Genomic DNA, 18,011 nt, shown 5'->3' on the forward strand with positions numbered 1-18,011 from the left:
TCCGACTGTCTCAGCTTCTCTTCACAGGAGGGCTGCCGCACCCTTTGGATCATCTTCATGGTGCTCTGCACTCACTCCAGTAGGGAATTTGATCTTCCCTGTGTTGGGTGGGTCTTCATTCTCCCAGTCCCTGCTTTGAGATTCTCTGACTTGGAAGGTATGGTAAGAGCAACTGCTAATGAAAACTGAGGCAGAAAGGTTGTTCAGTACCTGAGCCTTCTTGATATTAGTTACAGCTAGGTTCCCGATCGCACTATTCAGGGGAGACACAATTTCTTTTATATTCCTTTGCTGCCTTATGTACCTGTAGAATCATGGAATCATAGAATGGTTTGTGTTGAAAGAGACGTTTTAAGATCGTGTAGTTTGAACCTCACTGCTTTAGGCAGAGACACTTCTCACTAGACCAGGTTGCTCAAAGCCCCATCCAGTCTGGCCTTGGAATGCCTGCAAGACATTCCATGTGGGAGCATCCACAACCTCACTGGTCAACCTGTTCCAGTGTCTCACCACTCTCACAGTAAAGAATTCCTTCCTGATATCTAGCTAAATCTACTCTCTTCCAGTTTAAAGCCATTTCCCCTCATTCTGTCGCTAAATCCACTTACAAAAAGCTCCTCCCCAGCTTTTCTGTAGGCCCCCTTCAGGTACTAGAGGGCTGCAATAAGGTCCACCCAGAGCCTTCTCTTCTCCAGGCTGAAAAGCCTCAACTCTCTCAGCTTGTTCTCACAGGGAAGGTGCTCCGTTCCTCTGATCATCTTCATGGCCCTCCTCTGGATCCGCTCCAATTGCTTGATGTTCTTCTTGTGCTGGGGGCTCCAGAACTGGATGCCGTAATCCAAGTGGTGCTTCATGAGAGCAAAGGAGCAGAATCACCTCCCTCAACCTGCTGATCATGCATCTCTTGATGCAACCCAGGATGCAATTGGCCTTCTGGGCTGCAAGTGCACACTGCCAGCTCATGTTGAGTCTTTCATCAACTGACACCCCCAAATCCTTCTCCTCAGAGCTGCTCTCAAGCCATTCTCTGCCTGACCTATATTTGTGCTTGGTAACCTTCTTGTTACTCTTTATGTCCATAGCCAACTTTAGTTCTACCTCTGCCTACGTGCCTAGGCATGATTCCATGCCTACGTTCCTGTGCCATATCCCTATGAACTTTCCAGAATGCATGTTCATGCCTCCACTGCCAATGCATTTCCTTTTGGTGTTTTCATAGATTCATAGAATATCCTACTTTAATAGCCTATTTACTACCCTTTATAATTGCAGACGAGGCTGAATTTCTTTCCATCTGCTGAAAGAGTAAGTGCACATGAAGGTACCATGACTTTGTTGATATACTAGGATTTTTTTTTTTTTAAGCTGCTGTCATTTGAATGTATGTTATTGCCTCTAAATTGCTCCAGGGTACATGTGCAAATTTTACTTATGAATGATCCTGTTGACTTCACTGTATTGGAATTTACCTATTTGTATTCCCTGCTTCTCTGATAATAGACACATAATAGTATCGTTAACATATTAAGTGGCTGATTGGTAAAAAGCCAACTTAGGCAGTAGAGAGTGAGCTCTGATATTTGATGTTCACAGATTGGTGAAAATGCTTGTCAGTGATCTGCTTCATCTGCATTTAGTTCTATTGTCTGTGCATAACAACGGACTCATATCATCCTTTCCAGAATCTCTTTTCAAAAGTTTAGAAATCAAAGGTACAATATTCAATAGATAGTATCTGCCACTGTCTTAGTACCTCTTAAATTAATCTGGATTTAATTTTATTTTTGATTAAAATGTGCAAGGAAAATGAAAGGAGAAAAAAAAGTTATTCACTTCCCTTTTAAGTGTAAACAAACAAACTAATGATGTTTAGGCACTATTATACTTTAAAGAAGAAGTGTCTGTCAGGTCAGTTTTTAGCAGAGCTGCTGTTACATGCATTGTTCAATTATTACTATCCATGCTATATAATGTATCTTGAAAAACAAGTATATGACCAATCTACTGCTGTTGGATTAGTGAAGCAGAATATGGTAGATACACAACTTAACTGAAAAGAGATGCAATAACCTCATGAAAAAGGTGGCCTTACTCATATCTAGTCATACTGCAGTTACTCTTGTACTTATTGGCTTTTATATAATGTTATCAGTGAAGTTTTGGTAACCCACTTTTGTTTTTTTTTTTTTTTTTTTACAGTCACAAATGTATTATCAGTAGTAAGCATGAGCACTAAAATATATGTTCTGTAACTCTAAAGATCTCATAGTCTTGTTAAAATAACCATTAACATCTACATTTTAGAGAGAAAAAGTTAAGTAACTTTCATTAGACTTGTAGAAAATTCTATAGGAGAATGAAGTTGAATTCAGTTAGCTCACATCTCAGTCATTTGATTGAATCCTGCAAAATGCAAACTGCATCATTTGCAGTATATAGGTTGTTTATGCATATCATCAAATTCATAATGTCCTGCTAAGTTTTGGAGAAATGGTGGTAAGCAAACAACTGCAGTGATATGGAGTTGTCTTACACAGAAAATGTATGCAGCAAAGTGCAGAGATTTTAAGGTGATGAAGGCTCTTGGCAAATACAGTGATTGCTTTGAATTTAGAACTTAGAACAGGCTCTAATTTATCTGTTTTAGAAATATGCATTTATTTAAAAAGAATGACAGTTTCATTACTACTTCTTTCTGTTCCTTTAAAAAGAGAAGTCCTGCTTTCAGGCATTTTGTGATGGAATTTATTAAAATTTCTTCAAGTTTCAAATTTGAGAAATAGAAGATGGCCATGGTTGCAAACTACAGCAAATACTTCAAAATTTATTCTTGCAGCAGAGAAAAAGCAAAATAATTTAACCATTTAATAACAGCGTATGCTATATTGATATAAATATGTCATTTATGTTGAAGTTACATCAGATTTTAAAACAATGAAAATACTATACTTTCATAAAATAATACAGTTGATACTGATACTACTGTTAGTGATAATTATTTTGATGAGTAGTGCAAACTGGTCTTCTGTAGTAGACCATATCTTCTGCAATATCTCTTATAACCTTCGGAATTTCAAGTGTGATGAGAGTGGCCAACAACTTAATATTTTTCATGCTAAGGCAAAATCTGTTCTGAGCACTTAAAAATACCTTTCAAGCACAGAAAACAATTTAGTAATGTTTTATTATATTTTATTGTTACATATTTTTGTAGTTGAAAGCAGAATTTTCTGATTTTATCTTGACAGAAAATATATGCTTATCTAAATAACCTCACCAGTAAATTAGCTTAGCTTTGCCCCTGCAAAATTTGCTGACAGACAGATTTCTGATACTGAAATAAGAAAGCGATAGCTGTAAAGTTTAAATTCATTTAATTGACCCAACAGTATTGAAATTAAGTAATCAGGAGCTAAGCCAGTCTAAATGTCTTTAGCATATGGCCTGTACTGGTTACATATGTTTTTCCTTGAGTTACAGATGAACTTTTTTTTTTTTTTAATTCAAAAATAAATACCTCAAATGTATGTTCTTGTAATCCTGGTAAATAGAAACATTTTCTGCGTTACAGACATCCTAGATCCTACTGAACGTGCTAATGGATTTTACATAGGCGCATCATATTAATCATAATTTCTGGATTTGAGTGCTCCTTATATTTTGCATTCAAGCAACAGCAAACACATATATATTAGTTATAAAACAATGTACCATTCAATTTGTACCACCAAATGATTGTAAAGTTACCTAAAATATTTACCTGGGAGATGAGTGTATCAGAAATGAATTCTTTTCATATCAAAATGAGAATTCTGACTCTCAGACCATGGATATCAAAGCACAGTGTAACATCTCACCTTGCTGTTATGTGACTGTCTTCTTTGATGAGGTGCAAATTTGTAATTGGGCTCTGTCTGCTGGCAGTAGGAAAACATGTTGATATGCCAGTTTGTATTGTGCCTCAAGAGAAGGATTAGTCAACAAACTAGACTAGAGCTTTTCATTGGTCACATTTTAGTATTTACAAAAAGTACATTGTAAATAGATCTTTCTGCTCACAGGGCATACTTCAAGTTGTGGAAAGAGTCACCTCTTCCTTCATCAGAAGAGTTTGCAGAGATTTTTGTGCCATATCTTTCCCTGCTGACAGCACAGCAGAGCAAAAAAGGACGTGGCTAGAGGAAAAGATACGTGGCAAGATGTCCATGCAATGAAATGCCCCTCGGGGGCATCACCTTAGCTTTGCAGCCACAATACAAATTATAGGAAGCCTTCTGCTTCTTCCTAGGAGATGGAGAAAATCTTTAACTTGCGTACACATTCCAGACTCAGAAATGAGAAGGTTTTATTAAGAAAACAAAAACACAAACAAATAACAACAAAACACCACAGCATGCAAACACTTAAATTAATTTTATTCTCATATGATATGTGAAGTTTTTGCCTTGACTGAAGGTTGACTGAAATTGCCCAAATGTAGAATAAAGTCCTGTAAGAGAAAATATCATTTCCTGGAATATAAGGAATGCTTTTCAGCTCATCAGGCCACACATACCTGATATAACACAACTTAAAGGTAGGCTAATAAATTGATGTATTGGATTTCTGCACAGCGTTCAGTGCTGGTTCAGAGTGATAAGCTGTGGCTAGGGTCAGCCCCATAGCTAGTTGCTGATTAAGACAATGAGCAAGAGGAGTGCTGTTGTGTGGATTCTTAATAAGGCTGAACTCCACTCCTTTAATTTCCTATGCTGGTGAAAGCTGTAATTGTCCGTCTTAAACAAATTGATTCTGAAATAATGAATGCAGTATGCCAGTGCACATCCAAAATATGATCTGTAGAAGTCTTAAGTTCAGGACTTAGGGATGAGAGTTGGGAAGTACATAGTGTGAATGAAGATGCAGTGGCAGTTTGAGGTGAGCAACGGGAATGAAAAGGAAGGAGGTGTGAATAACTTCTACAGGACTGGAAGTTCCAACCATCTGCAAGGAGGCAGAAGTAAAGCATGTTACATCTGCTGTTAATTTTTACAATGATACCACTTCTGTAAATGAGCTACTCCATATTGTGGCTACATCTCCAGGTTCCTGTGAAGAAGAACAGCATGGTTAGTTTTGTAAAGAAGCTTAATTTAATTTTATAATGATATTTTATAATGATATTTTATAATGATATTTATTTATTTATTTATTTATTTTTGCAAAAATGAAAATGACAGATATTTTATGTTTATTTAACAATAAATTAGATCTCAGAATTTTGTGGAAGTTACTTTAGGTTTAATTTTTCTTCTTTTTTGTTTTTTTAATCACAGGTTTCTGTTAAGAATAGATGAATAAAATATGCACCTCCATGAGCTACTGAGAAATAATAGGGAAGAGTGAGGAAGATGAGAGCTTTGCTAGTTCCAAGATATTAAAATAAAATACTTTCAAAGTATGGTGTAATTTGCAAAATCTCTTTACTGATATCTCAGTATCACAAAATTAGATTACACCAAAATAAATTAATGTAGCAAACTCCTATCATGTGTAATCATTTGTTTTCAGTTTTTTTTTTTTAATCTAATTTATGTGGGTTTTTATTATTTTCAGCAAATAAACACTGAGAAGCTATACTTCATAGAATCACAGAATCTTTTGAGTTGGAAGAGACTTGTAAAGGTCATGTAGTCCAACTCTCCTGCAGTGAACAAGGACAACTACAGCTACGTCAGGTTGCTTAGAGCCTGGTCCAGCCTGACCTTTGATGTCTCCAGAGGTGGAGCTTGTGCCACATCTCTGGGCAACCTGTTCCAGTGCCTCACCACCCTCACTGTAAAATACTTCTTCCTTATATCCAATATAAATTTCCCTTCTTTTAATTTGAAACCATTTCCCCTTGTCCTAACACAACGGACCCTGCTGAACATTCTCTCCCCTTCCTTCTTATCAGCTTTAGATACTGAAAGGCCACTATCAGGTCTCCCTAAAGCCTTCTCTTCTCCAGGCTGAACAGCCCCAGCTCTCTCGACATGTCCTCGCAGGGGAGGCGTTCCATTCTTAGATTATTTCTGTGGACTTCCTCTAGATGCTCTCCAACAGGATCATGCCTCTGCTGCACTGAGAACTCTACATCTGGATGCAGTACTCCAGGTGAGGTCTCACCAGTACAGAGTAGAGGGGCAGGACCACCTCCTTTGACCTGCTAGCCACACATCTTTTGATGCAGCACAGGATATAGTTGGCTTTCTGGGCCGTGAGGCACATGGCTGGCTCATGCTTCCTATCCACCAGTACCCCCAAGACATTTTCAGCACGGCTGTGCTCTGTCCTTACATTTTCCAGCTTGTACTCATAGTGGGGATTGCCACAACCCAGGTGCAAGAACGTCTTAAAGTTCACCTAGGCCCACCGCTTGAGCCTGCCTAGGTCTTTCTGAATGGCACACCATCCTTGGGCATGTTGATTGCACCACACAACTTGGTGTCATCTGCAAATTTGCCAAGGGTGCATTTGACCCCACGGTTGATATCACTGATGAAGATATTAAAGAGCAGCGGTCCCAGTTCTGATCCCTGAGGGACACCACTTGTCGCTGATCTCCATATGAACATTGAGCCATGGACCACCACTCCCTTGGTATGATCTCACAACCAGTTCCTCATCCATCAAACAGCTCAACTATAAATTCTTATCTTTCTAAATTGGAAAGAAGGTTGTTACAGGGGACTGTGTCAAAGGACTTAATTTTCATTTATATTTTTCTCTCCTTGAAACCTGCTAACAGCACTGACATTTCAACCACACAATAAAATAACTACTTAGTAGAAGATATGATTGGACATCTGTTTGTTACTGTTAATGAAGAAGAAAGTTCTAACTTTGTTTTGCTTTTAAATTAAGCATAAATAAAACTGAGTCAGTAAAACTGTCCCACAGCATAGAGCCTGGCCTATTGATTAAACCTGTTAATGCAGTTCCTGAGTCAAACTTTACTTTGTTGTCATATCTCATGTTGTTGTATTCTCATGAAACATCTTGAGACAAGCTGTGCATTATCCTTTCTGACGAAGAACAAAAGCTCTGGTTCTCTCTGCACAGAGCTTTGGTTGAGTGTCATAGAAACTGCTGAATTGGTGGAGTTTTTGTTGTTGTTTGTTTCTTGTTTTTTTTTTTTTTTTTTCTTTACATCTGCAGAATATACCTTAAAAAGCCAGAATCACCTTCTTGTTTAAAAAATGGCTCAAAATGCAGGCAGGGAGAATATTTCCTAAATGTCTGATACTCTATTCCTGTACATTAGTACGGTATCATTGAAGATAGTGAAGCTGAGCAGCTGAGGATAGGTAGCATTCTTCCTGCAGAATAAATGTCAGTGTGGACATCGCAATAACAGGACAGCATAGCATTGGGAAGGTGAACCAGAAGATAGCTACTACAGAACAAGCCTGTACAGTGCATTATGCTCCTCTCTCCTTTCCCAACCCCCATCCCTCCTTCCTTTCTGTAGCTGTGAGATGAACACTGCCTACGGCCCCACTGCAACAGGGAAAGTGATCTCTTTAAAGATTTAACCTCTTCCATTTTCTCTGTTTTGGCTTCTGTTCAGTTAGATAAATAAATAAAAGTTCTCATTTGTGTTGTATAATCAGCCTGCAATCAGGAACACAAAGGGAAAATGCTGGCACTTGAACTACATTCTACTTTGTTCTGTTACAAGACTGTGGCAATCCTGTTCTGACAATGAATAAAGAAGGATTTGAATCTGTATTTAATAGCTGTGCAAAAACTAGCTGGGTACCTATTTATGTGATCTGAGTATTTAGCTATGAATGTTGAGTAGTACCTATTGGCAACAACATAGATCACATAGGTTTAATGTACTGAAAGACAGACCAAGTTGTTGCTAAGCTTTAGATTTATTATTTCTCTCTTTGAAAATCTGATTCAATTCACAATGTTGGGGGATTTTTGTGTAGAGTACCTACTGTGGTTTTGTGAGGAAGTATTTTAGATCACATCTGTACCTACGTGATGAACCCCATGACAGCATACTCCTGGGGATGTTTTCTATTCAGGGTACGTTTGCACGAGCTCTGAATGTATAGGTCCAGGTTTATCATACAACTACGTCATGTACCCAAATTGTGAAACTTGGTGCATATCCCAGATCTGATAATGTCATATCCTGAAAAGCCTTGCCAACAGGATTTTGTTCTATAGAGCATAAGAGGAAATGATGATACCTACACAGCTTTCAAATGGTAAAACTGTAAAGCCCCAGTGGTTTCAGCTGTCTCATTTAATGATTTTGAATTTCAGCTCAGAATTCAAAATAATATCCTTGGATTCCAAACCTGTGCAAGTGAAAACAGAGTAAAGATTTAAAACTGATATCATTGAAGTTGATTGCCACTCTATATGTTAAAAAGTAAAGGCAAGGTAGTTGGGAATGTAGCTGTTTATTCTAATTGATTTGCTTCCTTGTTTCTTCTGAAGTGCACAGCAGTTCATGCTGCTGGCTGTCTTTTCTGCTGCATGAATGCACAATGCTGCTTGTGTTTCTGTATAGGCAAGTAGAATGGATTGGAAGATCTAGTTATATAAGATCAACAGGGAGATTAGTATTTATTTTAAGAAATGTCATACAAAGAATGGCCAAGTAAATCAGACAAAAATAACATGAATAAAAAATCCTGAAATTGCAGTAAACTTTCTAGACAGATAAAAGAATGGACTAATTAACCAAACCTTCAGGGAACCTTATCTTCTCCAGGGTGGGCACACTCTGCAGCACAGCAGGGAATGGTGGCACATGGGGGCTTCCTGCGTCAAGGAAACCCCAGGGGAGGCAGAGATCCCTTTGATGGCTCAGAGGGAGGCTGACAGGACTTGCATGGCACCAAGAGCACAGGAGTCACTGCCTACATGTACGGAGGTGACCCCAGGGAGGGCTGCAGCGAAGAGCAGGCATTAAGGAGAGTGCTGTCACTGCTCCTTCCAGCAGTGGTTGTAACCCACTCACAAGGAGCTCTGGTCATGGCTCCCACTTGGCAGAAAGCAATGTCCTCTCTGTCCTCTGGCCTATCCAGCCACAAGAATTGACACAGCTACCCAGACAGAGCTCCCAAGGGAACATGTGGCCATCCAAATCTCGGGCTGCAGAGTGTGCCTGAGCTGTCTGTCAGTGCCTGATGACAACATACACTAAAATGGGAGGAGCTGTTAACTTTCCTTGAGGGAAGAGAGACCTTGGAAAGAGACCTTGGTAAATTAGAGGGCTGTGCAATCACCAAACACTTAAAGTTTAACAAGTGCCGAGTTCTGCACCTGGGATGGAACAACCCTGAAACTATGTACAGACTGGGAGGTGAGAGGCTGGAGAGCAGCCCCAAGGGAGGGGGTCTGGGGGTTTTGGGTGATGGAAGTTGAATATGAATCAGCAGTGTGCCCTGACAGCCAAAAGTACAACCACAGCCTGGGGTGCATCAGGCCCAGAACTGCCATCGGGTGAGGGGTGGGACTGTCCTGCTCTGCTCTGTGGAGTGCTGCCTAACCTTAAGCACTGCATGCAATTTGAGTGCCACAGCATATGAAAGGCACAAAAGCATTAGAGAGAGTCTAAAGGAAGGCTACAAAGATGGTGGAGGGTCTAAAGAGCAAGATCTGTGAGGAGTGGCTGAGGTCCCTGGGTGTGCTCAGCACAGAGCAGAGGAGCTGAGGGGAGGCTTGATGGCGGCTGCAGCTCCTCGCAGGGAGTGGAAGGCAACACTGAGCTCTCTGAACTCTCTGGGAACAGCAACAGGGCCTGAGGAAATTGCATGGAGCTGTGTCAGGAGAGGGGCAGCTGGAAGTTAGGTACAGGTTCTTCATCAGAGGATGGTCCAGGGTGGTGCTCTAGAACAGGCTCCCCAGGTCATGGCCCCAAGCTGCCTGAGTTCAAGGAGTGTTTGAATAATGCTGTCAGACAAAGGGTTTGAATTTTGGATTTTCCTTCGTGGAGTCTGTGTTGGACTCAGTGATCCTTGTGGCTCCCTTCCAGGTTGGGATATTCTATGATTTGCTTGCACAGAACATGGCTGCTTGCTGATGTGGAAAAGATTTACTCTTCAGTAAGAGCCAAGGTGTTATCAAAAAACACTCTCTATATAAAGGCAAGCAGTTGTTTAAGCATGTAATGTAGTTCTTACTGAAGACAAATACAATTTTCCACTGGATAAAAAAGAAGGAATAGTCAGTTTAAGGTTATAAGAAAGTAAAAAGGGCTGTACTTGACCAAGGTGAAGGACTGTTTAACTTAGTGTGCTGCTTTCAGTAGTTGCCTTATGTGGACAATTAGAGGAGAATGGGATAGGGTAAAGTAGGATTGTTTGTCTGATCCCTTTCTCAGTCTCAAGACTGAGCTAGATGTGAATTTTATCTATTTAGCAAGTCTAAGTGGGTTTATTTTCCATTAGATTTTTCGGTCTTCTCTTGAGTCCATGTAAAATTTAGAATCTATCATGGCAGAGTCCAACAAGTTATTCCTTTCTTTAAATGCCATCTTTTAGTGTTTTTTTTTTTTTTTCCCCACCATGGCTCCTGTCACATCTTTTTCAAGCTGAAAAGTCTTCCTTTATTTAGTCCTTCTTTGCTTTGAAAGCATTACATTCCTGTAATGATCTTTGCTTCCCTTCTCTGGTTTTGTTTTGTTTTGTTTATTATTATCATACCTAAGGGGATGAGAGCTACGCATAATATTGAATATGTGGGCAAACACAGATTTTGATGGTAACATTATGTCTGTCTTTTGTATTCTGAATTAGTTTGCCTTTGGTGGTGGAAGCTAATGCTAATCACATGTCTAATCATGTTTTTAAGATATTTCCACAACTGAAAGTTTGCACTTTCTCTCTGATTCTCAGAGAGATTTTGAAGTTCTCTTTTCTGTTTAGCACAAAAGTGATATAAATATGATCATGTAAACTGTGTATTTTCAAGTGATAGGTAAATGCTTCAGACATTGCTTTACAAAGCAAGGCTTCTATTTACACAGAAGAATGGTCAGATAAACGCAGCAGTAGCACTTAGGAAAATTAAGCTTATTTTTTTTCTTAAAATAGAAACTTGCTTCTAGATTTCATTTAATCACAGAGAATGGATGAATCTTCAGGACAAAATAGCCACAGAATATCTAATAAGCTGATGCAAGTACTAACAGAGCAGTCTGTCTTTGTTTTGATGCAATTTAGGATTCAAAGTCAGTTGTATATTTCTGAATTTTTTAGCAAGCTTATTAAACTGCACAAGATGTTGCTTGTTATATTTGAAAGTAGAATCAACCTGGGATTTTGCATTGAATTGCACAAAAAAGCTACCAGAAGATTTAATTAACTCTTTAAATGCTCAACCGGCTGTTGTCATGCTTTTGGAATGTACAATATGTTGTGTTTTGAAGACTTTTATTTTCCCTCTCTCTTTATCTACTTATAGAAGAGCTTCTCACAGGTAAAATATTCCCAAAATTATGAAACATTGTCTATGAAAGCATGTATTTCTTTGCACATGTTTCTTGTGAAAGAAAGTTATCTGCTTAGGATGCTGAGCTGGAGCTTTCAGTGCTGTTCCCTGCATGACCCCTCTGATACACAGATGACAAAGTGGCATGATGTGGACCCCTCCCTTGTTCTTACACATCAGGCTCCTGTACCTCAAACAAACCAAACACTCTATCTACCACACAAGCAGGATATACAGTTCCTTGACTTACAAATTATCTAGGTCATTACAGCAGCTTATGTGTATTTGTCAACCTACAGTCTTCACTGAGAGTACTGAACTAGAAGATGTCATAGGATAAATCTGTGAGGTGGCTATCGAAATGGTGTAAAGACAAGAGTCATGCTTTGACTGATATTCATATAAGCAATCTCATATCATCTGAGTTGTTAATATAGCAAGCTCTCACATCACATTTTCTGTTACTTCAACTATGGTTTTGAACACAGTGACAAAACAAATCTGCTGTAAAACTGCACATGTGAAGATATAGCTGAGCTCCTGCCTAACAGAGAACAAGAGCTTTTGTTTCAAGTCTATATTGTTTTTCAGTCTGCAGGCAGTGGTGGAGGGGACTCTACCCTCTGCAGTGTAAGAACAGGAACAATGTAAGCAGCAAAGAGCTTCTTTTTCTAAAAGATACATGCCCTTTTGGTTACTCTCAAGAGGATTTGGGATTCAGTCAGGGCAGAGAAGAAATACTAGAAAACCCAGAAAAAATGTGGGATTGGAAAAAACTGAAAGGTCAAGAGAGGTGCTGTGTGGGTAGCACTCTCAGCAAACTCTGTGATTCTCTGCTTTATGCTTGGCACTGACCAGCTTTTCCCCCCACACAGATTGAAGTCTAGAGATGCCAGATTTCTACTGTGAAATTTCAGTCTATGGAGGATGTATGCCTATATCTGAAAGAATTATATCACTCCCAATATGGACCTTGTAGCATGAAAGTCTGGAGTAAGGATTGCTATCATAAGTGTCCCTTCACAGTATATTGGGAAGTATATTTTCAGAGTGAAAACAGCAGTAAGACAGCCATCTTCCAGGGTGTAATGAGTTTTCTCTGTGATGTAGTGAGAGAGAAAGGATGCATTTTTTAGTTACCAGGGATATTGAAAGAACATCATGTGTCTCCAGAGGTGATGGAAACAGTGGAATTGATTTGGGGGGAAATTAACTTGGGAGGAATGGAGAGAAAGAGAGAGAGAAGACAGTTAAAGCTCTTAAACTCAGGAGGAGGGAGGGATGCTGAAATGTGATATTTGCCATGAAGGTAAAAGCAACATCACATCTGACCTTTGCTTCATGAACACTGGAATATCTTTTTGGAGAAATGTAATGCCCCCTCTTTTATAGAGCTCCAGCCTTCCTAGTTGCTTTCTGCAGCAGTTTGCTGTCCCAGCAAGATCTTAGTGAGCCCCAAAGAACATAGGGTGCACTATGTCATCCAATGTCCTCCACACTCAATACATGTAAAAATCTGTGGGTACTTCTGGGTATGTCCCATAGGTCACAATCTCTCTACTTCCCAGCACCCTATTTATAAAAAATGCTGATTTTCCTCCATGTTATGCCTTCAAGCTCTTCAGAAATGGAGGCTGTCAGTGGATGCTCAATTTTCATTGGCAGTTCTAGAAGGTAGTATAAAAATCTGAGATAATTTATAATCTCCAGTAGGAGTAATCTGCTTAGTGAGCTGAAATGCAACATTAAAAAAAAAAGTATATAATTTTTACATTCTTCTAACATTTGTGAAATCATATAGTCTTACAGTTGAGAGCTGCTTTCTTCAGTATTCTGCACTGACTCATGTTTCATTCTGTAGCAGTCCCTATTTTGTTCATTTCAGAAAATTTAAATTCCCAAGGAGTTGTGTGAATTATTTTTAGGTCTGAAACGGTTGCCATACTAAATTGGGTAGAAAAAAATGAAATGTAATGTCGTGCTCTGAGCCAATTTCCTGCATTCATTTTAACCTATGCAGACTCAAAGCAGTGTAAGAGTTAACACTTTCTTACTGAAAAGTAGCTACCGATTGTCAGCATAGCATACAAACATGCCTCCTTTTTGGGTGGTTTTTTTTCAGAGTACTTGGTACACAATACCACGCGTGTCTTATGGACGAACCAGTTGATAAAAACAGACTTTAATAAAATTTAACATCAGAAATTCCTGTGATATTTTAACATTGAGTAATAGTTACCTTTTGTATTTGAATACGTTTTGAAGCTCCTTGTCAGAAGAATTGTCTTTGTCATCTGGACTGAGAGACGATTTTGAGAGTTTATGAAACTGTAGCAAATTAGAAGGTTTCTTTTTCTTTTCTTTTTCTTTTTCTTTCTTTCTTTCTTTCTTTTTTTTTCCCCCTCTCCAAAAACGATTTTGAATCAGGGCCAATTGATTATTAAATACTAGTGCATTATCATGTATGTGCAAATACATGATAGCTTCCTTAACACTTACTAATATTTCAAAGGTAGTCTTTTCTATATGCTTTCAAAATCTATTCTGGAACATATGGTCTCAAATATTTAAGAAAGACACATTATTTAAGTACTGTGTTACATTTCTGAACTCTTTCAGGAAAGTGTTATAACATGTACTGCTACGTATAAAGAATCATCACAGTAGCTTCAGTTGAATAACTGAATAGCAAAGTCAGCATTTCTCAAATGAGGATGCTTTTGATTTAAATAGCCCTCTTCTCCCATTTACAATCTTGAAAGAGACAGAATGATCACTACACTATGATATTTTTGTGTGTTTATCATTCACTGCCAATGTTGGAGGATCATTCTTCCTTGTCTGGTTGCACAAACCCAGTACTAAAAGATTTTGATCTGTTCTTCCTAGGAACATGAATTCAGTTACTGTAGATCTATTTGATTTTATATTCAGCATCAGGGTGATTTGGATAGGAAGCGAAAAACACTGCTGGGAAAGCTTTTGTGTATATTCTTAATGAGGAAAATAAGTGCTTATCTACTTTGCTTAATTGAGTTGGGATTATAATTGCTCAAGTTTTCATTCCTGACTGCTTTTGTAATGGAAACTGTGCTGTGTGTTTAGACTTCCTTTCCTTTACAGAGTTCATTATTCTAGTTTTATGATGGATTAACATTTTATATTTGCTCATCATATTACTTTAATAAGAAATACAAAGATGCTAGAATAAGATCTGCAGGCAGGACTATGAATGGATAAAAGAAAAGGATAGTTATTACCGAAAAAGGATATGTATATTGAAAGTAATAAGGTTGGCAACCAAAGTCAGAAGAATGTTTATCCTCTCAAAGGGTAACTGCTATGGTTTAATAGTAGATGGCACACAGAAAAGAACTAGTATAAAAAGTTTGCTGGATGTTTTTATTTCCTAGGGGAAAACACAGTAAAATAAAAATAAAAAATGACAGAGAAAGAAAGTTTAAAAAGTGCTTTAAAGGTATAAATGTACAACAAGGAAAATTGGAACAATTCAATTTAAACCGCTGTGTGACCTAAATGATTTCAGTTGACTTGTGACCTTCTAACAGAAGCCAAGCTTGGTTCATGGGCTTCCTATTTTGGGTAACACATATGTTTGACAAATAGCTGCATCTGGTACTTAGGAAAAAAAAAAAATGCTGCAGTGAATAGAAGTAGTGGGTTATACTTAAGTAGCGGTACTATAATTGCATTAAAAATGAATTAAGATGTCACAATGAATCCTATTATGAAATTATTTTGGGAAGCTATGAACTGATGAGCATGAAATGTGTCTGTATGTAGAACCAAATGAAATCTGAATTTAAAAGCTAAACTTTTTAGTTAAAGTTAATTGTTTAGCCATATCTTTATCTCTTTCCTCTCCTGTCTACCTATACAACTACATTCAATATAAAAAACTAAAGCCCAAATCCAGAGTTAAAAGTCCCCCCAGGTTATGAACTAACCAGTAGGTTCAGGGAAATAGGAGAAACCGTTACTTGAGGAAAAACTATTCTGTGAATGTCTAATAGCTATTGCTGTATCTTCTACTGAAACAGTTATTGGCTCTAATTGCTGCAGATGCTACACTAGGTGGGCGGAACACTTACAGGTTCCATAATGTTTGTTGCAGTGTTTCTTTGTTTCCTATTTTTAAAGACATTTGATACTTCCCTTTCCAATGTTAGATATTTCCCTTATTTATGGATTTTTCAAGTATTCAAAAGAAATAAATAATTCTCTCGGGACAGATATTTTCTTCAAACATATTTTATTGTGTTTCTTGGTCACACACAAGAGTGAAAGAGTAGTGTCTTTGGCACTTTTTTACCTAGAGTTTAGGAAGTTCACCTAGGAAAACCCAGGTAGAATGTAAAAGGTACAAAGGTCCAGTATGAGAATGATGTAATCTTTAGGTTTCACAAAATATGCATTGTCATTTTTAGTGAGCACTGGAATTAAAATCTTTAAAAGCTTTGAAGTCTATGTGTAAATTAACTTTTTTAAAAATTTATTTATTTTCTTCATTTTTTGATTACTACACAATGAAAAACCATTCTGAAAAATTAAATACTACACTTTTCTTATGCCTCAACACAGTGTTTTTGCATTGAATTTGGATGTAACTGATGCAGCTGTAAGTTGTATTTGATAAGGTTTTCACTATTAACTTTTAAAAACTATTATCTGTCGCTGACTACCCAGGTCATTAAGTAAGTATAAGTTTATCCGGATTTCCCCTGACATAATTCTTACTCCTTGCATTAACCAATAATGTTCACCTTAATACTTTAATCAATTATTTTACAGTTTTCCTTTGGAGCTGTTTATCAGAACAGTCACTCAAAAGACTTTGCATACTATGGTGTATTTAAAGTCACTCAAAAAACTTTGCATACTATGGTGGATTTCAGCTATCAGAAATTTGCCATCTGTGCCTTCTTTCCTTCTATAGTGTTCTAATGTTTTATATCCTCCCTTGTTCTATTTGACATAAAGAGGACTATTATTAAAATAGTTGATCATATTGATCATTGTTGATCAAGGATGTGATTCTTTACCTATGTTTTGATGTCATGAGAGCATGAAATGTTGCATGAAAATTTTACCTTATTCTATTCTTTGGTACCTTCGTACCAGTAAATCTCACATATCACCTCCATAAATATGTGTATCTCTCAGAATCTCAGGGCCATGAAAACCTTTGGAGCCAATGCTGTTATGTAGATTTACAGCAGCTATAAAAGGTAAAATCACCAACGTGACTATGAGTTAATTGATTAAAAGATCCTAACAATGAATCTTACTCATTTTTTTTTCTTGCATTGTAGGTTAACTGCAAATTATCTTGCACCTTTATTATTATTATTATTATTATTATTTTAATGCTTATTCACAAACTCTTTTCTTACTTTGCTGCGTTTTGTAATGGTTGTATTAGCAATGTGGATATATACAAGGGCTGCTCTGAAAGTAATGCCTCCTACTGTATTGTTGTGGCCTACAACGTCAGAGGCAGATGCTGGGGGTATGGCAGTAGATGTTGAACCTTCCCACCATTATTCTGTTACATTTTGTTGCTGTGTGGCAGATGGCAGCAGAGAGGCTGTCTGACAGAAAGGCATCTGACATGGAAGTGTGTATGTGACAGTGACACAGGTGCGTCACTGAATTCTTCTGTGTGGAAAAAAATGTCACCCACTGACATTCATTGATGCTTGCTGAGTGTTGATGGAGACCAACCAGTGGATGTGAGCACAGTGAGGTAGTGGATGGTGCATTTCATCAGTGGCAACAGTGATGTGAACATCAAGTCACTGACCTGGATAGCTCTGCAGATCTTTATGCTCTCGTTAGTCACAGGTAAGAATGCACAACTAATTATGTTGGTAAATAGTGTTTTGTAGCTCTAACTAACAAGAAGTGTATTTGGTCTATCAAATAATGCTTTTGTACTCTTTGTGTCTGTTGTAGTTTCCATAGAAATAAGTAGGAGGCATTGCTTTCCGAGCGACTTGCATATGAACTTGTAGTACTGGCTACTTCATCTAATCTTTTTGTTTGATATGAAAATTAGCTCCCCTAGACACATGATGCAGTGCAAATGATGTACTAATAGCTTGTAGATCAAATAGTTCATCTAAGGGAAATGGATTCCAATAAAAGCTCCACTTTATAATGCTGGGTGACAAATCCTTATTATAGGAGCCATCTCAATGGCTCATTGGCATTTTCCTAACTTAAAGTTTCCTCCAAGTAGTATTAACATTTGATGATTGAAATTGAAGGCCAATAAGCTGTACAGTGTATGTGCTTTGTAAAGTGAATTGGCCTTTTGGGAGTAGAAGAGCTGCAACTTCAGTGGTAACAATTACATTTTTATGGCCCAAGACAGAAATAAAATGTTGAAATGAGAAATTAATTCAAAAGCTTAGTAGGGAAATTATGAAAAACTTAGAATCTAAGCATGTAAAAATCATCATAATGTATTGGAATATCTGTTTATGAATGATCAGCTACATGGGAAC

The sequence above is a fragment of the Gallus gallus genome, chromosome 2 (genome assembly GCF_016699485.2).
Source record: "Gallus gallus isolate bGalGal1 chromosome 2, bGalGal1.mat.broiler.GRCg7b, whole genome shotgun sequence".
In the NCBI taxonomy this organism is placed as follows: Eukaryota; Metazoa; Chordata; class Aves; order Galliformes; family Phasianidae; genus Gallus; species Gallus gallus.